Here is a 24,694-nt window from a genome sequence, read left to right on the forward strand (position 1 = left end):
GTGTAATTTAAATGGATGAAAGCAAGGGCACTGAGAACAATGCAGAACAACTTGATTTGTTTGTCTTTTTGAGAAATGTCATTGCTGACGACTTTACACCTACAAGTGGATTTCCTCGTATTTCATCTTGGCAGGATACATAATAACGACAAGTGCTGCTTGTTGCAACATGAGTCACTGGGCCGAATTGTATTTCATCAATAGACTCACTGTGATGTCAGGACTCCAAATAAGTCTGTCATCCAGTTAAATCTAGCTTTCTTTCTGCCATACAAACCCAATGCAACCCTATTCCACTAGATATAACAAGAGGAGGAAAACTCCCACAGGATTGGTGCCCAAAGCCCTATATTTAAAGGTAAATGATGGTGATAGTCAAGTCTAAATGAGGGATATTGAATTTTAATATCCATTATTCGTGTCCTGCTGCATCCAAACAGCTTATTTGGACACTGAGTGGGAGGATGGGAGTCTGGTCATGTTCTTTTCATGCCAACTCCTCCAAATCTGCTTAATTGGTTTCAACAGCTCACTCCCCTCCCCTGGTCTCTTCATGCTGTCATTGTTACCCAGCTAAGGCTACTGAAGGTTAATGAGGGTGTTGCCTTTTTGGACTTGCACTTGTTATCTCAAATAAAAATAAACTAGTGTGACAATAGACATTTTAGAGGGGTTGTCTGGATTGAGATATTCCTTCCAGTGTTCAACACCTTTCCTGAACTTCCTACCTTTAAGACTGGCCCTCTGATACACATGTACAGTATCACCAACAATAATGCCCCAAGTGGGGTCTAAATCGGAAAAGCAGGGATGATAAAGGAGTACCCAACATCGAGTCGAAAGGGAGAGTTGAGCAGGGGTGATAAGGAGTACCCAACATCGAGTCGAGAGGGAGAGTTGAGCAGGGGTGATAAGGAGTACCCAACATCGAGTCGAGAGGGAGAGTTGAGCAGGGGTGATAAGGAGTACCCAACATCGAGTCGAGAGGGAGAGTTGAGCAGGGGTGATAAGGAGTACCCAACATCGAGTCGAGAGGGAGAGTTGAGCAGGGGTGATAAGGAGTACCCAACATCGAGTCGAAAGGGAGAGTTGAGCAGGGGTGATAAGGAGTACCCAACATCGAGTCGAGAGGGAGAGTTGAGCAGGGGTGATAAGGAGTACCCAACATCGAGTCGAAAGGGAGAGTTGAGCAGGGGTGATAAGGAGTACCCAACATCGAGTCGAAAGGGAGAGTTGAGCAGGGGTGATAAGGAGTACCCAACATCGAGTCGAGAGGGAGAGTTGAGCAGGGGTGATAAGGAGTACCCAACATCGAGTCGAGAGGGAGAGTTGAGCAGGGGTGATAAGGAGTACCCAACATCGAGTCGAGAGGGAGAGTTGAGCCAGAAAAGAAAAGCGTTCTGACACTTTTTTTTTCTTATTATTTAAAAAAATATATATTTCACCTTTATTTAACCAGGTAGGCCAGTTGAGAACAAGTTCTCATTTACAACTGCGACCTGGCCAAGACAAAGCAAAGCAGTGCGACAAAAACAACAACACAGAGTTACACATGGGATAAACAAACGTACAGTCAATAGAAATTGAAAAGAAAATATGTACAGTGTGTGTAAATGTAGTAAGATTAGGGAGGGAAGGCAATAAATAGGCCATAGTGGCGAAATAATTACAATTTAGCAGTAACACTGGAGTGATAGATGTGCAGATAATGATGTGCAAGTAGAGATACTGGGGTGCAAAAGAGCAATTTTTTTTAAATAACAATATGGGGATGAGGTAGTTGGGTGGGCTATTTACAGATGGGCTGTGTACAGGTGCAGTGATCGGTAAGCTGCTCTGACAGCTGATGCTTAAATTTAGTGAGGGAGATATAAGTCTCCAGCTTTTTTGCAATTCGTTCCAGTCATTGGCAGCAGAGAAGGAAGGAAAGGCGGCCAAAGTAGGTGTTGGCTTTGGGGATGACCAGTGAAATATACCTGCTGGAGCGCGTGCTACGGGTGGGTGTTGCTTTGGTGACCAGTGAGCTGAGATAATGCAGGGCTTTACCTAGCAAAGACTTATAGATGACCTGGAGCCAGTGGGTTTGGCGATGAATATGTAGCGAGGGCCAGCCAACGAGAGCATACAGGTCGCAGTGGTGGGTGGTATATGGGGCTTTGGTGACAAAACGGATGGCACTGTGATAGACTACATCCAATTTGCTGAGTAGAGTGTTGGAGGCTATTTTGTAAATGACATCACCGAAGTCAAGGATCGGTAGGATAGTCAGTTTTACGAGGGTATGTTTGGCAGCATGAGTGAAGGAGGCTTTGAAGGAGGCTCTTAGGCTGGTCACGTCCATCACCTGCCTCAAAACCACCGCTTTTGTGTGTTTTACTTTGTTTTCAGTCACCTGGATGGAAGGTACGTCGGAGGAAACGGTCACCTTGATGGAAGGAATGTGAGAGGAACGATCACCTTGATGGAAGGAATGTGAGAGGATCGATCACCTTGATGGAAGGAATGTGAGAGGAACGATCACCTTGATGGAAGGAACGTCGGAGGAAACGACCACCTTGATGGAAGGAATGTGAGAGGATCGATCACCGTGATGGAAGGAACGTCGGAGGAAACGATCACCTTGATGGAAGGAATGTGAGAGGATCGATCACCGTGATGGAAGGAACGTCGGAGGAAACGACCACCTTGATGGAAGGAATGTGAGAGGATCGATCACCGTGATGGAAGGAACGTCGGAGGAAACGACCACCTTGATGGAAGGAATGTGAGAGGAACGATCACCTTGATGGAAGAAACGTCTGAGGAAACGACCACCTTGATGGAAGGAACGTCTGAGGAAACGGTCACCTTGATGGAAGGAATGTGAGAGGAACGATCACCTTGATGGAAGGAACGTCAGAGGAAACGACCACCTTGATGGAAGGAACGTCTGAGGAAATGGTCACCTTGATGGAAGGAATGTTGAAGGAAATGGTCACTTTGATGGAAGGAACGTCTGAGTAAACGGTCACCTGGATGGAAGGAACGTCTGAGGAAACATTCACCTGGATGGAAGGAACGTTGGAGGAAACATTGTCGGGAGATGCAGCGGTGAGTGAATGTGGCGCAGGTGGTGAAGCTGAGGTGAGAATGCCGGCTGGCATTGCCCTGGCCTGTGTGTCTTTCTGATGAAGCTGCGGGGGGAATTATACCTTCTGTAGCTAAGTGCTTTGTTTTCCTGTCAGGCCTCGGTTGCTAAGCACGTCTTGCGCAGACCCAGTGTGTACGTCTCCAGGAGGTGCAGTGTTCTGACAAGCGACATAACTAGGATTCCTCCTCTGTGTTCTCTGATGTATCCTGTTGTTGTTGTAGGATTCCTCCTCTGTGTTCTCTGATGTATCCTGTTGTTGTTGTGGGAGGCTGTGGCAGGATTCACTGCAGTGTCCAGTAATGAGATGTAGCCACCTGTAAAGGGTTTGGAGGAAAGCCCTTGAGGGATTTAGTCATGCCTACACCTCAGCACCACAGATGAAGAGGCGTGTGGCCTAATCTGGGGATAATTCATCTGGACTGAAATGAGAGTGTGAGCCCTATTTTGTGCTCAACACCACTAGGAGAGAGAGTTTATATTGGAAGGTAAACTCAAAGAGAGGTGGGTTTGGAGGCTGAAGGGGTCCTAAAATGTACACTGTAGGCAATACAGCCCACTGGACACAGACGTAATTTCAACATCTAGTTTAGATTAGCATTTGGTTCAGTTGTCAACTAATGTGAACCAAAAATTATGGAGACGGCTACTTTGGTGCGCTCATACAGGAGTAGTAAAGGCCCAGTGCACTACTTTTGTGAAGAATAAAAAAATGTAACATTCTGATTTATCAGGGGGTGCTCCAGTACCCTCAGCACCCCTACGTGGAAACGACGTTGATTCAACCAGTGTTTGCTCAGTGGTAGAGGACTGTCTCTTCTATAACTAGAGAGCAAATGGGAACCAAACGAGCATAGAAATGTGTAGATTAGATCATAATTCCGTCCCTCTACTCCAACTCAGAAGGTAATTTTAGAGTAACCATGGTGATACGATGCTTTAAATGATTTATGTTCTTTATGGCTGTCAAAGTGAAGGAGTGTGTGCTTCCCTCCCATTTAAATAAGAAGAACGAGATGTAGAGAAGTATAACGTAGGCAGTTATTTGGGATTTCAGTTGCTTATCATTTAGAAGTCCCCACCCCCTCATTTTGCCTCTTACCTTATTGAGAAAAAAAGTGAGGGGTGGGGGGGGGTGGGCAGGATGGTTAGAAAGGTTTTCAAATGGCCATTTGAATATTTCCTCGTTGTCTCTCAACATAATAAACCAATTAGTTTGCAACATGAATCTGCATAATTACAAAGTATCCATCTGTGATGCAGAACAATTCCGACATGTCTCAACGTGCTCCCTAATTAAGACACACACAACTAAGTGGAGATAAAACTTTTAGCACCTGCTGGCCATAAAATGTAACACCAGAGTGGAGAGGCACTCTGGCTTTTTGAATACTTTTGGCAGGAAGAAAGACATTGTTGCAGGACATAAAGGATTAACACTATATTACTTCAGCGTAGCTTTCTTCTGCTGCATGTTCAAGAGGGGTCTCTTTTCCTCTCTTCAGCTTCTGAGTTCCCTAGTTGAATAAATGGAAAGGCCATCTCTATTCCCCCTGTTCTGGAGACTTTTACTGTGCCAACTAATGATGCTGACAAAATGCCACGGGTCAAATACTGTATATGCCCCCATTGTAATGCAATGCCAGTGGTTGGCATTAGTGTCCATATGGAAAAGCACTGATAAGCAGTATCAGCCCAAGGAACAATTGGCTAGCTGAGCTTTTGTCCCCTTTATGCTATAGCTACAATATACACTGTAACACAACCAGTACAGTCTGACAATGTGCCAAGCAGACCCATACGCTTAAATGACTGTATTCATTAATAATTAGCTCTTAGTGTGCGGTCACCTATAGAAATTGCCTTATTAGTAATTTGTCATTACCTAATTAGCTTGCGATAAGCTTATCTGGAACCATTATGAAGCCAGACATATCAGCTGACACAGTCCAGGTGTTTAACTGTTTGCAGACTGTAGCTACACTATATGCTTTGTTCTTCTGTCAGGCCTCGGCTGCTTAAGCCCGCCTTGCCCAAACCTGTCTTTGCCAGTAGGTGCAGTGTTCTGGTAAGTGGCGTAAGTAAGATTTATCCTCTGTGTTCTCTGATGCATACATCCTGTTGTTATTGTGGGAGGTTGTGGCAGGTTTCACTGCAGTGTCCAGTAATGGCTTGTACCTGTAATGGCCAGTAATGGCTTCCACCTGTAAAGGGTTAGGAGAAAAGCAGCCTTTCTTCAGGCCTGATATAGATATCTCTTATGTTGAAAACAATATGTTTGTATCAACCAGCATTTTACTGTTTGTCATGACACCATGTTATTAAAATAACGTTGTCCATCGAATTAGGTGGGTGGTGGTGGGCCCAAGAAAGACAAAATAACAAAACATAACACCTCTCTCCTGCTATCCTGTAGGTACAAGGAGGTTTATGAGAAATCCAAAGGCCCAGAACCTTGCAGCATTCCAAGAACATCCGCACGTTCATCTCTGAGGTGAGTTGGCATAATTCTCTGCTGTCTCTCTCTCTGTCTCTCTCTGTCTCTCTCGCTCTCCCTCTCCCCTCTTCCTGGCACATTGTTACCTTGGCAAGCAACAACGACGCAATACATTTCTCAGCATAACAAAGGTACAGTCGTCCTTCTGAGCTGCAGTACAGGAATGAAACTGCTCAGGGATGTCACTATGAGGCCGATGGTGATTTTGAAACAGCTACAGAGTTCAATGGCTGTGATGGGAGAAAAACTGAGGATGGAGCAACAACATTGTAGTTACTCCACATTACTAACCTAAATGACAATGAAAAGAACAGTGGAATAAAAAGATTCCAAAACATGCATCCTGTATGCAAAAAGGCACTAAAGTTACACTACAAGGAAACACGGCAAAGGAATAAACATTTTGGCCTAAATGCAAAGCCTTATTTGGGTCAAATCCAACACAACACATCACTGAGTAACTGCCTCCTTATTTTCAAGCATGGTGGTGACTGCATCATGGAATGGGTATGCTTGTTATCGGCAAAGACTGTGGAGTTTTCAGGATCAAAAGAAACGGGATGAAGCTAAGCACAGGAAAAAAAAATCCTAGAGGAAAACCTGGTTCAGTCTGCTTTACACCAGACACTGGTTGGGGAATTCACCTTTCAGCAGGACAATAACCTACAACACAAGGCCAAATCTACACTGGAGTTGCTTACCAAGAACACAGTGAATGATCCTAAGTGGCCAAGTCACAGTTTTGACTTAAATCTGCTTGAATATCCATGGAAACACTTGAAAATTGCTGTCTAGCCATGATCCCCAACACCTTGACAGAGCTTGAAGCATTCTGAAAAGAATAATGGCAAATATTGCATAATCCAGGTGTGCGAGGCTCTTAGAGACTTACCCAAGTAGACTCACAGCTGTAATTTCTAACATGTATTGATTCAGGGGGGTGAATACTTATCTAATCAATGTATATCAAGGTATATCAAGGTATAATTAATTCGTAAGAAATGTTAGGAAGTTTTTGACATTTTGACATTACAGATTATTTTGTGTAGATCGTTGACAAAAAATGACAGAATCGCAATTTTGTAACAAAATACTTATGATATCCACTGTAATTCAGAGGAAACACTTCCAGTTACTGACAAATACATTCATTACATCAGTATTAAACGTCAGTGTACCTGTCCATCTAATGGAATAAAGCCTGAGCTTTCTAAGATGAAGCAAATCTCTGCCTGTGTTATCTGACTGATCCAAAGCTTTTTTACTATGAATTAGTCCACTATTAGAAGTTTATTTGGGTATGCCTTATTTTTGGATTCCTCTCTCTGTTGTTGAGCAGCACCCCTCCTATTCTCCTTTGTTTGCTGAAGCACGGAGGCCGACCTCAACTCACATCCATTTCTTTGCTTTACAGTTCAAGTACAAAGGTGAGAAAGTCTCCTCTGGTTCGGCTTACTCTCAACTCCCTGAGACGATGGAGACGGAGACAGAGACAGAGAGAGCTCGAGCGCTCACAGAGACGCAGAGCAAGGTGAGCGCTAATTTTCCTCAGGGACATGAATATTAATGCTAATGGGAACATTGCAAGTTTTATATGACTAGTTATAAAATCTTTATGAATATATGACAGTATCCCCAAACACGCTAGACACGACTTCATGGTGTCATTTTTGATAGTATAATTAAGCAATAAGGCCCAAGGAGGTGTGGTATATGGCCAATATAGCACAGCTAAGGCCTGTTCTTATGCACGACGCGATGCGGAGTGCCTGGACACAGCCCTTAGCCGTGGTATTTTGGCCATATATCACAAACCCCCAAGGAGCCTTATTGCTATTATAAACGTTTTGTCATACACGTGGTACACGGTCTGATATACCATGATCTTTCAGCCATTCAGAATTCAGGGCTTGAACCACCCAGTTTATAATATTAAGTGTCCAAATCCATAATGTATTCATTGTCTTTTCTTCTACCCTCCAAGTACAAAGAGAGCGGGAAGAAAAATATCTCCCAAATCATCTATCTGGTCTAGCTGATACCATGGATACCCAATCTGTCAGAAATGTGTCTGAACTGCAAAGTCAGGTGAAAAGAGCAGCAGGTATGCCATTCTCTTTTGGGGGATAGTTCACCCACAGTTCACATAGATTTTCTTACTTTAATGACAATGTTAGCGAGACAAGCAGCTTAAAGATTTTACACTGTTAAGATGTTTACACCTTTGATACGGACTGAAGTCAATCGTAGTTTATGTAACTTATCTGTGTTGGTTTGAATCCCTACATTGGTTTCAATAATTGTCTTTCAGACGAAGTACAAGAAGGCAGTGGAGAAGAAGGCAAGGTCTCTCTACTCTGTGATGCGAGAGACTCTGGAGACCCAACATGCCAAGCGGTCTCCCAGCTCCAGAGCCAGGTACAATACAGTAGCCCTACAGCGTTGACCACCACTCATCACACTTAAAGGACATCTCTGTTTCATCAGTAGCACCGCTAATGAAATAAGAGCTTAGGCGTGAACCCTAACTTCTACTTATTTTCTGTAGTCATGCATTGATGTCAACAGCTACTGTAAAGGTTTTGAGAATGACACAAATATAAATTTCCACAAAATGTTCTGCTTCAGTGTCTTTAGATATTTTTGTCAGATGTTACTATGGAATACTGAAGTATAATTACAAGCATTTCATAAGCGTCAAAGGCTTTTATTGACATGAAGTTGATGCAAAGAGTCAATATTTGCAGTGTTGACCCTTCTTTTTCAAGACCTCTGCAATCCGCCCTGGCATGCTGTCAATTAACTTCTAGGCCACATCCTGACTGATGGCAGACCATTCTTGCATAATCAATGCTTGGAGTTTGTCAGAATTTGTGGGTTTTTGTTTGTCCACCCGCCTCTTGAGGATTGACCACAAGTTCTCAATGGGATTAAGGTCTGGGGAGTTTCCTGGCCATGGACCCAAAATACCGATGTTTTGTTCCCCGAGCCACTTAGTTATCACTTTTGCCTTATGGGAAGGTGCTCCATCATGCTGGAAAAGGCATTGTTCGTCACCAAACTTCCTGGATGGCTGGGAGGAGTTGCTCTCGGAGGATGTGTTGGTACCATTCTTTATTCATGGCTGTGTTCTTAGGCAAAAGTGTGAGTGAGCCCACTCCCTTGGCTGAGAAGCAATCCCACACATGAATGGTCTCAGGATGCTTTACTGTTGGCATGACACAGGACTGATGGTAGTGCTCACCTTGTCTTCTCCGGACAAGCTTTTTTCTGGATGCCCCAAACAATCGGAAAGGGGATTCATCAGAGAAAATGACTTTACCCCAGTCCTCAGCAGTCCAATCCCTGTACCTTTTGCAGAATATCAGTCTGTCCCTGATGTTTTTCCTGGAGAGAAGTGGCTTCTTTGCTGCCCTTCTTGACACCAGGCCATCCTCCAAAAGTATTTGTCTCACTGTGCATGCAGATGCACTCACACATGCATGCTGCCATTCCTGAGCAAGCTCTGTACTGGTGGTGCCCCGATCCCGCAGCTGAATCAACTTTAGGAGACAGTCCTGGCGCTTGCTGGACTTTCTTGGGCACCCTGAAGCCTTCTTCACAACAATTGAACCGCTCTCCTTGAAGTTCTTGATGGTCTGATAATTGGTTGATTTAGGTGCAATCTTACTGGCAGAAATATCCTTGCCTGTGAAGCCCTTTTTGTGCAAAGCAATGATGAGGGTAACCATGGCTGACAGGTAACCATGGCTGACAGAGGAAGAACAATGATTCCAAGCACCACCCTCCACCACCCTCCTTTTGAAGCTTCCAGTCTGTTATTCGAACTCAATCAGCATGACAGAGTGATCTCCAGCCTTGTCCTCGTCAACACTCACACCTGTGTTAACGAGAGAATCACTGACATGATGTCAGCTGGTCCTTTTGTGGCAGGGCTGAAATGCAGTGGAAATGTTTTTTGGGGATTCAGTTCATTTGCATGGCAAAGAGGGACTTTTCTATTAATTGCAATTCATCTGATCACTCTTCATAACATTCTGGAGTAAATGCAAATTGCCATCATACAAACTGAGGCAGCAGACTTTGTGAAAATTAATATTTGTGTCATTCTCAAAACTTTGGGCCACGACTGTCGGTTTCCATCCAATTGGTGACAGATTTTCATGCGAATATTCAAAAATCTGCATAAAACAATATGCACATTTTCCCACCATTTCCAGCAAACGGATTTGTTGCGGCTAAAAGGCTGTGCGTGATGACGTAGTGCACATAAAAATTACTTTTGTGGTTAAATTCTATCGAATAAAAAATGCAAGTTAAATGGATTTCCATCACATTTTCAACTCTACTAGTTTTGTGTGTGTGTGTGTGTGTGTGTGTGTGTGTGTGTGTGTGTGTGTGTGTGTGTGTGTGTGTGTGTGTGTGTGTGTGTGTGTGTGTGTGTGTGTGTGTGTGTGTGTGTGTGTGTGTGTGTGTGTGTGTGTGTGTGTGTGTGTGTGTGTGTGTGTGTGTGTGTGTGTGTGTGTGCGGCAGGCCAAGTACAAGGAGGCAGGGAAGCAGCAGTTCTCCACTTCTCTCTACGCAAAGCTTCCAGAGACTTTGGAGACTCAGCACGCCAAAGGTGCCTCCCAGCTACAGAGCGTGGTGAGTCTCACACACACACAGTCAGGATTAACGGGATCTGTTTTCTTATAATGTGTATTTGTAAGGTGTTCAGACCCCTTTTTGTCACGCCCTGACCTTAGAGATCCTTTTTATGTCTCTATTTTGGTTGGTTAGGGTGGGCATTCTATGTTTTGTTCTATGTTGTCCGTTTCTATGTGTTTGGCGTGGTATGGTTCCCAATCAGAGGCAGCTGTCAATCGTTGTCTCTGATTGAGAACCATACTTAGGTAGCCTGTTCCCACTTGTGTTGGTGGGTAGTTGTTTTCTGTTTTGTGTATTGCACCTTGCAGAACTGTTCGTTTGTCGTTTTGTTGTTTTTGTTCAAGTGTTTTGTATTTATTAAAAGTAATATGGACACTTACCACGCTGCACCTTGGTCCTCTTCTCCTTCTCCCGACGACATTCGTTACACTTTTCCACATTTTATTACGTTACAGCCTTATTCTAAAATGTATTACAAAAATAATAGATGCATCCTGTTTCCAGAGATCATCCTTGAGATGTTTCTACAATTTGATTGGAGTCCATCTGTGGTAAATTCAATTGATTGGACATGATTTGGAAAGGCACACACCTGTCTATATAAGGTCCCACAGTTGACAGTGCATGTCAGAGCAAGAACCAAGCCATGAAGTCGAAGGAATTTTCCCTAGCGCTCCGAGACATGATTGTGTCGAGGCACAGATCTGAGGAAGGGTACCAAAACATTTCTGCAGCATTAAAGGTCCCCAAGAACACAGTGACCTCCATCAGGTTTGGAACCACAAAGACTCTTCCTAGAGCTGGCCGCCCGGCCAAACTGAGCAATCGGGGGAGAAGGCCTTAGTCAGGGAACCCGATGGTCACTCTGACAGAGCTCTAGAGTTCATCTGTGGTGATGGGAAAACCTTCCAGAAGGACAACCATCTCTGCAGCACTCCACCAATCTGGCCTTTATGGTAGAGTGTGCAGACATAAGCCACGCCTCAGTAAAAGGTACATGACAGCCCGCTTAGAGTTTGCCAAAAGGCATCTAAAGACTCTCAGACCATGAGAAACAATATTCTCTGGACTGATGAAACCAAGATTGAACTCTTTGGCCTGAATGCCAAGCGTCACGTCTGGAGGAAACCTGGCACCATCCCTATGGTGAAGCATGGTGGTGGCAGCATCATGCTTTGGGGATGTTTTTCAGCGTCAGGGACTCGGAGACTAGTCAGGATCGAGGGAAAGATGAACGGAGCAAAGTAAAGAGAGATCCTTGATGAAAACCTGCTCCAGAGCGCTCAGGACCTGGGGCGAAGGTTCACCTTCCAATAGGACAGCGACCCTAAGCATACAGCCAAGACAATGCAGGAGTGGCTTCAGGACAAGTCTCTGAATGTCCTTGAGTGGCCCAGTCAGATCCCGGACTTGAATCCGATCTCTGGTGAGACCTGAAAATAGCTGTACAGCAACGCTCCCCATCCAACCTGACAGAGCTTGAGAGGATCTGCAAAGAAGAATGTGAGAAACTCCCCAAAAACAGGTGTGCCAAGCTTGTAGTATCATACCCAAGAAGACTCGAGTCTGTAATCGCTGCCAGAGGTGCTTCAGCAAAGTACTGAGTTAAGGGTCTGAATACTTACGTAAATGGGATATTTCAGTTTTTATTTTTTTATAAATTAGCAAACATTTCTAAAAAACTGTTTTTGCTTTGTCATTATGGAGTTTTGTGTGTAAATTGATGAGGGGGGAAAACAATTTAATCCATTTTAGAATAAGGCTGTAACCTAACAAAATGTGGAAAAAGTCAAGGGGTCTGAATACTTTCTGAAGGCACTGTACTTTACATGCTACCAGGGCTTTTTTGCATCATGTCTTATTTTGGCTGATGATATGATTTTACAACATTCAGTACTGCTTAACATTTTTGGACACACTAGTTTTCTTTTGTTCTGTTTTCAGAATAAGTATAAAGAGGGATGCAAAAATAAGATTTAAACCTCGCTGTATTCTCAACTTCCTGACACAATAGGCTTATTTTCACCAATGCAATCCATATCATCATGTGATTACATCACCTAAAGGTATAAGTGTAATGCCTTTTTTTTACGTCCATCAGAACAACTATTAAGAAGACGGGAAAAATACTCTTTCCACAAGTGTTTATTCTCAACTAGCATTAGCAAACTAATGTAGGTCAGTGTAAGGTCAGTGTAATGTCAGTTTTCATAAGCTGACATCAACTGTCATGACTGTTAATAACATCTATTATGTCATGCTTGTGACAATGTTATGTAGCTCATGACGGATGGTCTACGTAAAATGTAACCAACTTTTTCAAGATTTGAATGGGATATTTTCAGGGAAAATGTCACGATGTAGCAGACCTGGGAAACAAAACAAACTTAACTTTGTGTTTTAGAAAAAGTATAAGGAGGCAGTAGAGAAGCGAGACTCTCTCTACAAGTGGAGGCTGCTGAGGGGAGGACGGCTCATAATAATGGCAGGAACGGAGCATTGGAATGGTATCAAACAGCTGGAAACCATGTTATTGATGTATTTGATACCATTCCACTGATTGCTGTCCAGTCTTTACCACGAGCCCACCCTCCCCAATTAAGGTGCCACCAACCTGTGCTCTCTACGCCACCTTACCCAGCACGCCAAAGAGGCTTCTCTCAATGAGTTTATTTTTACACATTTACCGTAACATATACAGTTGAAGTCGGAAGTTTACATACACTTAGGTTGGAGTCATTAAAACTTGTTTTTCAACCACTCCACAAATTTCTTGTTAACTAACTATAGTTTTGGCAAGTCGGTTACGACATCTACTTTGTGCATGACACAAGTCATTTTTCCAACAATTGTTTACAGACAGATTATTTCACTTATAATTCACTGTATCACAATTCCAGTGGGTCAGAAGTTGACTGTGCTTTTAAACAGCTTGGAAAATGATGTCATGGCTTTAGAAGCTTCTGATAGGCTAATTGACATCATTTGTGTCAATTGGATGTGTACATGTGGATGTATTTCAAGGCCTACCTTCAAACTCAGTGCCTCTTTGCTTGACATCATGGGAAAATCAATTGTAGACTCCCACAAGTCTGGTTCATCGTTGGGAGCAATTTCCAAACGCCTGAAGGTACCACGTCCATCTGTACAAACAATAGTACGCAAGTATAAACACCATGGGACCACGCAGCCGTCATACCGCTCAGGAAGGAGACACGTTCTGTCTCCTAGAGATGAACGTACTTTGGTGCGAAAAGTGCAAATCAATCCCAGAACAACAGCAAAGGACCTTGAGAAGATGCTGGAGGAAACAGGTACAAAAGTATCTATATCCACAGTAAAATGAGTCCTATATCGACATAACCTGAAAGGCTGCTCAGCAAGGAAGAAGCCACTGCTCCAAAACCGCCATAAAAAGACAGACTACGGTTTGCAACTGCACATGGGGACAAAGATCGTACTTTTTGGAGAAATGTCCTCTGGTCTGATGAAACAAAAACAGAACTGTTTGGCCATAATGACCATCGTTATGTTTGGAGGAAAAAGGGGGACGCTTGCAAGCCGAAGAACACCATCCCGACCTTGAAGCACAGGGGTGGCAGCATCATGTTGTGGAGGTGCTTTGCTGCAGGAGGGACTGGTGCACTTCACAAAATAGATGGCATCATGAGGATAGAAAATTATGTGGATATATTGAAGCTGACATGAGTCAGGAAGTTAAAACTTGGTCGCAAATGGGTCTTCCAAATGGACAATGACCCCAAGCATACTTCCAAAGTTGTGGCAAAATGGCTTAAGGACATCAAAGTCAAGGTATTGGAGTGGGCATCACAAAGCCCTGACCTCAATCCTATAGAACATTTGTGGGCAGAACTGAAAAGGCAAATGCAAGCAAGGAGGCCTACAAGCCTGATTCGGTTACACCAGCTCTGTCAGGAGGAGTGGGCCAAAATTCACCCAACTTATTGTGGGAAGCTTGTGGAAACGTTTGACCCAAGTTAAGCAATTTAAAGGCAATGTTACACTCAATTAGTATTTGCTATGTAAACTTCTGACCCACTGGGAATGTGATGACAGAAATAAAAGCTGAAATAAATCATTCTCTCTACTATTATTCGGACATTTCACATTCTTAAAATAAAGTGGTGATCCTAACTGACCTAAGACAGGGAATTTTTACTTGGATTAAATGTCAGGAATTGTGAAAAACTGAGTTTAAATGTATTTGGCTAAGGTGTATGTAAACTTACGACTTCAACTGTGATTCATATACAGTATACTGTGATATGGAGTGTACAAATATGGTTTAAGTATAGTTTATTACACTGATACAGTATTCCATACATTAATACGTTATGCCTCATATAGATCTATTCAGCTTATGAGGTAACCTTTAGTATCTTTTAGAATAAATGGATTCCTTTTCCCACTAAGGTGTTGTGCCAACGCCTGTGTTTGATGAATGTAATCACCATAGATGTTGTTGTTCCTTCTCTAGCTGAAATACAAGCAAGGTGGCTAAAAGGATACCTCCAGTTCTCTGTACTCCCTGCTTCCAGAAACGACAGAGATCCAGCTAGCCAAAGAGCAACAGGATATTTACAGTGAGGTAAGGCATCATGCCAAATTTATGCCACCAAACCTTTTGCAAAAAATGACCATTTAAAAGACACATTACCTGGATCCACAGAAATCAAAGAGATGTCCTTTTCAGGTGAAATACACAGAGGACGGTAAAAAAAAGCTTTCCAGTAACCTTTATTCCTTGCTGCCAGAAACAGCGAACACACAATTTGCCAAGCAAGCAGCAATCAGAATTATGAAGTGAGGTGTTCTGCTCAGATTAATTTAGTTTGACTTTGACCGGTCTACAGTATACCTGTTCCACGCTTTGTCTGTGTCATAAAGTACTCCATCTACTGTATAGCTCCAACAATATCTCATTATGTTGACATCTGTGTGTGTGCATGTGCGCGTGTGTCAGGAGGTTGGTGGCACCTTAATTAGGGAGGAAGGGCTTGAGGTAATGACTGGAGCAGACTGGTGGAATGGTATCAAATACATTAAACATGGTTTCCATGTGTATGATGCCATTCCATTTGCTCCGTTCCAACCATTATTATGAGCCGTACTCCCCTGAGCAGCCTCCACTGGTGTGTGTAGTTATTCATTTTGAATATGTTACTATTGGAATAATTTGTCTCTGTTTCAGTTCACTCATCTTGATTTTCATATTGAAAAAATACTTAATTTTGTGGGAATTTTTGCTAGATTTTAGCAAAATGACAACAGTGACACGCAGGAACTGTCCATCTGCTTGTACACACAACTCCCTGAAACCATGGAGACCAAGTTTGCTGAAGAAATGTCTCAAGAAATGTCTCAGGTGGGGCTCACATGTTTTTTCTACTAACTGTGTGATGACAAACCAGCAGCTTCACTCACTACTCCTACATGGTATCACAGCAGATTACTTTGAAATGCATGACTTTCAAATGCATTCAGCAAGTTGTTGACTAACTTTGGAGGACAATTTTAGTAAGCGTATTGTATTTCAGAAGTTGCATGTAAATGTTGAAATAAGAAATGATCTGTTGCCTAATATATGAGATAATATCATGTTGTGTTTTGTCTTTTAGTCTAAATACAAGGAGGCAGGGAAGAAACAGGCTTCAGGTTCTCTGGACTCCACCTTATCAAAACTATGGAGACCCAGCACACCGAAGAGGCTTCCCAGCTACAGAGTGAGACAACAGGGGCGGACTGAGACCAGAAATTGTCCCTGGCATTTCTAACCCACCGGACCCTTTTTTTCCTTAAGGCCCCAATTATTAACCAAATTATTATCATTTTGCGCAAAGAAACAACAACTTAGACAGGCCCACTGGGCTAGAAAAGAACCGGCCAGTGCACCCCTGTGAGGTAAAGTAAAGACCAAATGTGCCCTATGCTATATTCCACCAATTCTAAGATACACATAAAGGCAGTGTTTTTAACCATACACATTTAGAAATAAATGCTGTGATAAGTATTTTAAGTGAAAATATCATCCTAGGGCTTATTGAGTTTTCCAATTTGTCTTCTTTCCATAGCAAGTACAAGGAGAATGTGAAACTGGCTCAATACTGTTGTCTGTACGCTCAACTCCCCCACACTACAGAGACCCAGTTTGCTGACTTAGTCTCTGACCTACAGAGCGAGGTAAATAACTTTCAGTGGTGGAAAAAGTACCCAATTGTCATAGATGAGTAAAAATAAAGATACCTTCATAGAAAATGACTAATGTAAAAGTGAAAGTCACCCAGTAAAATACTACTTGAGTAAAAGTATTTGGTTTAAAATATACTTAAGTACAAAAGTATAAGTAGAAATGATTTCAGATTCCTTATATTAAACAAACAAGATGGCACCATGTTCTTGTTTTTTTTATTTACGTATAGCCAGGTGCACACTCCCAACACTCAGACATCATTTACAAATGAATCATGTGTGTTTAGTGAGACCGCCAGATCTGTGGTCAGTAGGGATGACCAGGGATGTTCTCTTGATAAGTGCGTGAATTGGACCATTTCCTGTCCTGCTAAGCATCAAAAGTAATTTTGGGGGTCAGGGAAAAAGTACATTTATTTTCTTTAAGATCATAGTGAAGTAAAAGTTGTCAAAAATATAAATAGTTAAGTAAAGTACAGATACCCCTCAAAACTGCTTAATGTGGTACTTTAAAGTATTTTTACCTAAGTACTTTATACCTCTGATAACTTTCACCCAAAGTTTCTGGTAACACTAGATAGAGAGAAAGTTATTATTATTGATTGTATTATTAATTATTTCTAAGGCACCCCCAATACTACCTGACTAATAACACTCTCTATAGCTCCCCAGTGTCTAAATCCAAAAGTCAATCTGAGTCCAATATTTCTACATGTACCTAAATATCATAAAGTCTGAGGCACCTGCTAAATGAGGATAGCACAGCTATGTGATGGATCAGTGCTCTTACAGCAGTCCAGGTGGAATTCCCTGTAATATGAGTGGAACACGAACACACACAAACAGATTGGACAGGGGAGTGGGTATCAGGGTGCCCAGCCAGGCGTGAGGCTGAGGGCAACAGCTGTGATGTCTACTGCCCTGTAGGCACAGCCACTGACCCAGTCCCAGAAACACCCCCTGACTGGCTGTCTGCTCTCTGTCTATCTGCTCTAGGTCTCAGTCTGCTCTCAATCACTCTGTCTGCTCTCTGTCTGCTCTAAGTCTCAGTCTGCTCTCAGTCTGCTCTCAGTCGGTCTCTCTCTGCTCTAAGTCTCAGTCTGCTCTCAATCACTCTGTCTGCTCTCTGTCTGCTCTCTCTCAGTCTGCTCTCCTACTCTGTCTGCTCTAAGTCTCAGTCTGCTCTAAGTCTCAGTCTGCTCTCTGTCTCTGTCTGCTCTAAGTCTCAGTCTGCTCTCAGTTTGCTCTCAGTCGGTCTCTGTCTGCTCTAAGTCTCAGTCTGCTCTCAGTCTGCTCTCAGTCTGCTCTCAGTCTGCTCTCAGTCTGCTCTCAGTCTGCTCTCAGTCTGCTCTCAGTCGGTCTCTGTCTGCTCTAAGTCTCTGTCTGCTCAGTCTCTTAGTCGCCTCTCTGTCTGCCCTCTGTCTGCCCTCTGTCTGCCCACTGTCTCTCGTGTGCGTGTGCGTGTGTGTGTGTATTTAGTGCGAAGCATGCATGCCCCCCCAGTGTCCGCTGTGGAATTCCTCTCTCCAGAGGGGTCTGGAGCAATTTGGTGTCTGGAGCATCATGTGTCCCTAACACCGATAAGAGGTTTGAGGTGATGAGTCTATAGTTAGTGTTTTATTCACCAAGTTCACATTTTCATCTCTCCACATCCCACTTGATCTATTCTTCCATCGCTCCATTTTCCAAATGTCTGTAACACTGTCCCATCACCTCTGTGCCCTGGTTTTAATCAAATGTTTTGTATCTGGATAGTGAGCGGAATAATCTTTAGCCGCATATTGTTAACATCGAGGGCCGTTCGCCCCCCCGCTAAATGATTCACACTCCGATGGAAATCCCATGTACTGTGGGTGGTGTATCAGTTAAAGAACCTCGTGCAGTCAGCACGTTGAATATGAAATCTGTCTGTCCTGTCGTCCTCTCCAGAATCTGTACTAGGACAAGTACAACGCAGAGAAGGGCCAAGTCCAGTTACATCACCATGGAGATCTTACCAGAGGTCTCCCACGCTATGGAAGTCAACAAACAGAAAAGCAAAGTAATTACCCACAATGCATTTCCCCCTGATACAAACAACATTATTTTTTCTATTTATTTTTTAAAACAGGGATAGTGAATAAGAGAGACAGGAGGAGAGTTTGTTAGAAGGGCGTCGGCCAGATTTGAACCTGCCATGCTTGTGTTTAAAGGAGCAGCGGAAACAGCTATACCACCGTGGGCCACTCAAGCTACAGTAATGGGAAATATTCTGGGTTAGGCTAGCTAGATGTTGTCGCCTGTGCTGTATGGAATACATTTGTCTGAAGTTTTTGTCAATATGGGTATGAATCAATGGACAAATCAAGTGCATCCAAACACAGATTTTATCCACATGCTGCATACACACATGTATGATGCTTGGTTGAGGTTAGAGATGTTTGTGTGCCAATATCTCGCAATGGATTCCAATGGCCCTCTGGCCACTTTGCTCATTTGAGAGATGTCAGTATGCATCGACATCACCCAGGGAAAAGGGGGCCAAATGATGCCACTGATCGTTCCCATTGAAAACCCTCTTGTTCTGGGGGTGTCTATGTTACAGAAAGAGACAGCACATTGACACAGAATGTTACAGTACACAAAAGATGATGATTGAATGAATGCCTCTGAAATGCAAAAAAATAAATAAATAAAAATGAAATCATCCCTCCATGTCCTTCCCTCCTCCTGCCTTCAGGTCAACTACAGGATGGGAAAACAGAACACAATTTCACCACTTTGACAGACAGGCCGGATATCTTGAATCCCAAACAGGCCAATGAACTGGCCTGCAACGTGAGTTCAAATCAGATCAAAGTGCATTTACAGTAAAATATATATATTTTTTTTAAAGAAAAGGTGTTGGACATGGTGTTGATTTACCTCACTCTAGTCTCAAGCCTAGACAAGTGGGTCACACGCTCTAAATTAACTACAACTCATTAAGGATTCTGAAGTCTTCATCAGCACTACATGGATGTTCACCAATCATGTCTAAGCAACGTCATACTATATAAAGGGTGATAACATTTCCTTACATGTTATGTTTCAACCTTTTCAGCACCCTTTATATAGCATAAGGTATTTGCTTGTTAATAATTTCTGAAGCATCTATATAGGCATTATAAAGGGTTTATGAAGGCTTCATTAAGCCTTCAAAGCGGTAGTTAGTTTACAGTGGGACAGACAACTTTGCTGGTGGTGTGTAGGAGAGGGTGTGTGTGTGGGTAGTAACATTCATAAAACATTCAACACCACCACTACAACAACAGTCCCAGTCCCTAGCTGTGCTCTCTCTCACACACACACACACACACACACACACACACACACACACACACACACACACACACACACACACACACAATCTGCATCATTTAGAGGGAGGCCCATGTACATAACAGTATGTAGCAGAGAATAGAGCGAAGTTAGCCTTTTCATAAGTTAGCCTTTTCATCTGTGAGTGCCTACGTGCATGCATGTATGTGCCTGTATGCCTTTGCTTACATTGTTTCTCTGTTTCACAGGTGGCCTGTAGGAGTAAAACAAAGCATTACAGCTACAATGATGTCCTGGGAAGGTCTGATATCGAGCATGCCAATGTGGCCTCCAAACTCACTAGCCAGGTAAGATGTCAACTACTGTTGTCTTTTTAAAACCAGGTATTGTACCATTGACTGGAGAATTAGCTTGTCTCCAACCATGAAGGAAATTAAATTAGGAAAGGAGACAATGGAAGGAGATTATTTACGAATATTGGGGCAAGACAATGCATCTCGATACTGTTCTGGCATTCCCCTTCAGTCACTGTTAATGAAAAGGAGATAAAAAAATATATATATACTATTTAACCAGGTAGGCTAGTTGAGAACAAGTTCTCATTTGCAACTGCGACCTGGCCAAGATAAAGCATAGCAGTTCGACACAAACAACAACACAGAGTTACACATGGAATAAACAAAACATAGAGTAAATAATACAGTAGGGGGGGGGAAAAGAAAAAAAAGTCTATATACTGTGAGTGCAAATGAGGTAAGATAAGTGAGTTAAGGCAATAAATAGGCCATGGTGGCGAAGTAATTACAATATAGTAATTAAACACTGGAATGGTAGATGTGCAGAAGATGAATGCGCAAGTAGAGATATTGGGGTGCAAAGGAGCAAGATAAATAAATAAATACAGTATGTGGATGAGGTAGTTGGATGGGCTGTTTACAGATTGGCTATGTACAGGTGCAGTGATCTGTGAGCTGCTCTGACAGCTGGTGCTTAAAGCTAGTGAGGGAGATATGAGTCTCCAGCTTCAGAGATTTTTGCAGTTCGTTCCAGTCATTGGCAGCAGAGAACTGGAAGGAAAGGCAGCCAAAGGATGAATTGGCTTTGGGGGTGACCAGTGAGATATACCTGCTGGAGCGCGTGCTACGAGTGGGTGTTGCTATGGTGACCAGTGAGCTGAGATAAGGCAGGGCTTTACCTAGCAGAGACTTGTAGATGACCTGGAGCCAGTGGGTTTGTCGACGAGAGTGAAGCGTGGGCCAGCCAACGAGAGTGTACAGGTCGCAGTGGTGGGTAGTATATGGGGCTTTGGTGACAAAACGGATGGCACTGTAATAGACTGCATCCAATTTGTTGAGTAGAGTGTTGGAGGCTATTTTATAAAGGACATCGCCGAAGTTGAGGATCGGTAGGATGGTCAGTTTTACGAGGGTATGTTTGGCAGCATGAGTGAAGGATGCTTTATTGCGAAATAGGAAGCCGTTTCTAGATTTAATTTTGGATTGGAGATGCTTAATGTGAGTCTGGAAGGAGAGTTTACAGTCTAACCAGACACCTAGGTATTTGTAGTTATCCACATATTCTAAGTTAGAGCCGTCCAGAGTAGTGATGCTGGACGGGCTGGCAGGTGCGGGCAGTGATCGTTTGAAGAGCATGCATTTAGTTTTACTAGCATTTAAGAGCAGTTGGAGGCCACGGAAGGAGAGTTGTATGGCATTGAAGCTCGTCTGGAGGTTAGTTAACACAGTGTCCAACGAAGGGCCAGAAGTACACAGAATGGTGTCGTCTGCGTAGAGGTGGATTCAGAGAATCACGAGCAGCAAGAGCGACATCATTGATGTATACAGAGAAGAGAGTCGGCCCTAGAAAACCCTGTGGCACCCACATAGAGACTGCCAGAGGTCCGGACAACAGGCCCTCCGATTTGACACACTGAACTCTATCTGAGAAGTAGTTGGTGAACCAGGCGAGGCAGTCATTAAAGAAACTAAGGCTGTTGAGTCTGCCGATAAGAATACGGTGATTGACAGAGTCGCAAGCCTTGGCCAGGTCGATGAATAAGTCTGCACAGTAATGTCTCTTATCGATGGCGGTTATGATATCATTTAGGACCTTGAGCGTGGCTGAGGTACACCCATGACCAGCTCTGAAACCAGATTGCATAGCGGAGAAGGTACGGTGGGATTAGAAATGGTTGGTAATCTGTTTGTTAACTTGGCTTTCGAAGACCTTAGAAAGGCAGGGTAGGATAGATATAGGTCTGTAGCAGTTTGGGTCTAGAGTGTCTCCCCCTTTGAAGAGGGGGATGACCGCTGCAGCTTTCCAATATTTGGGAATCTCAGACGATACGAAAGAGAGGTTGAACAGGCTAGTAATAGGGGTTGCAACAATGGCGGCGGATAATTTTAGGAAGTGAGGGTCCAGATTGTCTAGCCCAGCTGATTTGTAGGGTCCAGATTCTGCAGCTCTTTCAGAACATCAGCTATCTGGTTTTGGGTGAAGGAGAAATCGGGGAGGCTTGGGCGAGTTGCTGTGGGGAGTGCAGGGCTGTTGACCGGGGTTGGGGTAGCTAGATGGGAAGGCAACGGTGAGAGACTTGTTTCTGGAAAGGTGGATTTTTAAAAGTAGAAGCTCGAATTGTTTGGGTACAGACCTGGATAGTAAGACAGAACTCTGCAGGCTAACTCCGCCCCCTTTGGCAGTTCTATCTTGTTGGAAAATGTTATAGTTAGGGATGGAAATTTCAGGGTTTTTGGTGGTCTTCCTGAGCCAGGATTCGGACACGGCTAGGACATCCGGGTTGGCAGAGTGTGCTAGGGCAGTGAAATAAACAAACTTAGGGAGGAGGCTTCTAATGTTAACATGCATGAAACCAAGGCTTTTACAGTTACAGAAGTCAACAAATGATAGCGCCTGGGGAATGGGAGTGGAGCTAGACACTGCAGGGCCTGGATTAACCTCCACATCACCAGAAGAACAGAGGAGGAGTAGGATAAGGGTACGGCTAAAGGCTAAAAGAACTGGTCGCATAGTATGTTCAGAACAGAGAGTAAAAGGAACAGATTTCTGGGCGCGGTAGAATAGATTTAAGGCATAATGTACAGACAAAGGTATGGTAGGATGTGAATACAGTGGGGGTAAACCTGTGCATAGAGCGACGATGAAATAAATATTGTCTCTAGAAATATCATTTAAACCAGGTGATGTCACCGAATGTGTTGGAGGTGGAATTAAAGTGTTCACTAAGGCGTATTGAGCAGGGCTAGAGGCTCTACAGTGAAATAAGGCAATAAATACTAACCAAAACAGCAATGGACAATGCATATTGACGTTAGGGAGAGGCATGCGTAGCTGAGTAATCATGGGAGTCCAGTGAGTGGCTTTAGGCAGCTAGAGGGCCGGGGCTAGCAGATAGCAGAAGGGCCTTAGAAGGACGTCGCGACGGAAGAAAGTCTGTTGTGGCCCCCTCATGCTGAATATGTCGACAGACGGATCAGCAGGGCTCTGTGTGGTAAACCAGGCCAATTGGCAAAATAGGTATAGTGGCCGAAGAATTTGTCCGATGGGCCTCTTAAGCTAACAGTCCGGTGTGCTCTAGACAGCTAACGTTAGCGGGCCGCGGCTTACAGTTTGAGGATGAGGAAAGGAGACAAGGGAAGAATCACAGACCTGCTGAGTCCCCTGGTTCAGCACCACCGACCTGCTGAGTCCCCTGGTTCAGCACCACCGACCTGCTGAGTCCCCTGGTTCAGCACCACCAACCTGCTGAGTCCCCTGGTTCAGCACCACAGACCTGCTGAGTCCCCTGGTTCAGCACCACAGACTTGCCGAGTCCCCTGGTTCAGCACCACAGACCTGCTGAATCTCCTAGTTCAGCACCACAGACCTGCCGAGTCCCCTGGTTCAGCACCGCAGACCTGCTGAGTCCCCTGGTTCAGCACCACAGACCTGCTGAGTACCCTGGTTCAGCACAACAGACCTGCTGAGTACCCTGGTTCAGCACAACAGAACTGCTGTGTCATGACTGCTGGAGAGAGAGCTGAAGAGGGAGGTGTGGCGGGTGGGGGGGGGGGGGGGGGTGAGGGTTGCTGAGGGGAAAGGTGAGGCAGGGGAAGAAGGAATGGCCTTGACTTTGATTACCTTATGTGGGTGTCTATCTAATCATTTCTGCTGACCCTGTGCGTACTCACATATCTCTATCTATGTCTCTCTTACACACTCTTGCTCTCTCTCTCTCTCACACACGCACACTCATAACACATATCAGCTGCAGTACAAGGAGACATTTGAGAGGGAGTTTAAGGGTCAGAATCCCCAGTACAACCACTAGCGAATGTGTCCTTCTAACACACACAGGCTGACCCCCTCCCCTCTCCAGCCAGGTGGGTCTCCAACGTGTCCCTCCCCACACATACCCCAACGTGCCCTGTCCCTCCCCACCCCAGTCACGTGCACTTATACCCTTTTCACACTATCGCACCGATCCAAACTGTAATGTGCTGGCTCCGATTTGTTCCCCACATTGTCCTTTCTAACACAGTTCCCCATTATGGTGGATGGGTTCAGCAGGTGGCAGGATGTGTTGAGATAGAAGTATGCTATGTAGAACAATCATGTAGAATAAGGAATCACATCATTCTATTTGTGGCCTTTCTATCTGCAGCGTTCAACAACGTTTTGGCCGCTGAAAGTGGCCATAGCCAACGCAGTACAGCTCAGCTCTGCTTGGCTCAGTAGTGGGGTATTACAGTGCACCCTCCTAGAATGTCCCTACAAAACAACCTGTAAATGCTACACCCCCTCAGCTCCTCTCCTGTCTCTGGGGTTTGTTCCATTGAGCTTCCTCTGTTTTATTTCTCTCAACGTGCACTTAGCTAAAATTCAGGCTGCTGTGTTAGCAGTTACCATGGGAACCT

General features: G+C 43.9%; 2 protein-coding genes across 13 annotated transcripts in view; both read left to right on the top strand.

Moving 5' to 3' along the window:
• Window positions 1-24,694, top strand: part of LOC139583394 (LIM zinc-binding domain-containing Nebulette-like) — an 89,568-nt gene that overhangs the window by 43,085 nt on the left and 21,789 nt on the right. The gene's annotated exons all lie outside the window — the stretch shown is intronic.
• The window catches only part of LOC139583395 (nebulette-like), a 49,143-nt gene that overhangs the window by 7,103 nt on the left and 17,346 nt on the right, over window positions 1-24,694 (top strand). For 8 of the 11 annotated variants that reach the window (XR_011676549.1, XR_011676551.1, XR_011676548.1 and 5 more), the window contains 13 exons: window positions 2,389-3,090; window positions 5,544-5,621; window positions 7,039-7,155; window positions 7,609-7,728; window positions 7,936-8,042; window positions 10,158-10,268; window positions 14,770-14,880; window positions 15,543-15,657; window positions 15,911-16,193; window positions 16,364-16,472; window positions 18,411-18,522; window positions 19,201-19,298; window positions 20,030-20,128. The gene's annotated coding sequence lies outside the window, so the exon portion shown is untranslated. Of the gene's footprint in view, window positions 1-2,388; window positions 3,091-5,134; window positions 5,196-5,543; window positions 5,622-7,038; window positions 7,156-7,608; window positions 7,729-7,935; window positions 8,043-10,157; window positions 10,269-14,769; window positions 14,881-15,542; window positions 15,658-15,910; window positions 16,194-16,363; window positions 16,473-18,410; window positions 18,523-19,200; window positions 19,299-20,029; window positions 20,129-24,694 lie in introns of all 11 variants that reach the window. The other 3 variants (XR_011676543.1, XR_011676546.1, XR_011676547.1) reach the window with 3 other exon arrangements.

Source organism: Salvelinus alpinus, chromosome 8 (genome assembly GCF_045679555.1).
Source record: "Salvelinus alpinus chromosome 8, SLU_Salpinus.1, whole genome shotgun sequence".
Lineage (NCBI taxonomy): Eukaryota > Metazoa > Chordata > Actinopteri > Salmoniformes > Salmonidae > Salvelinus > Salvelinus alpinus.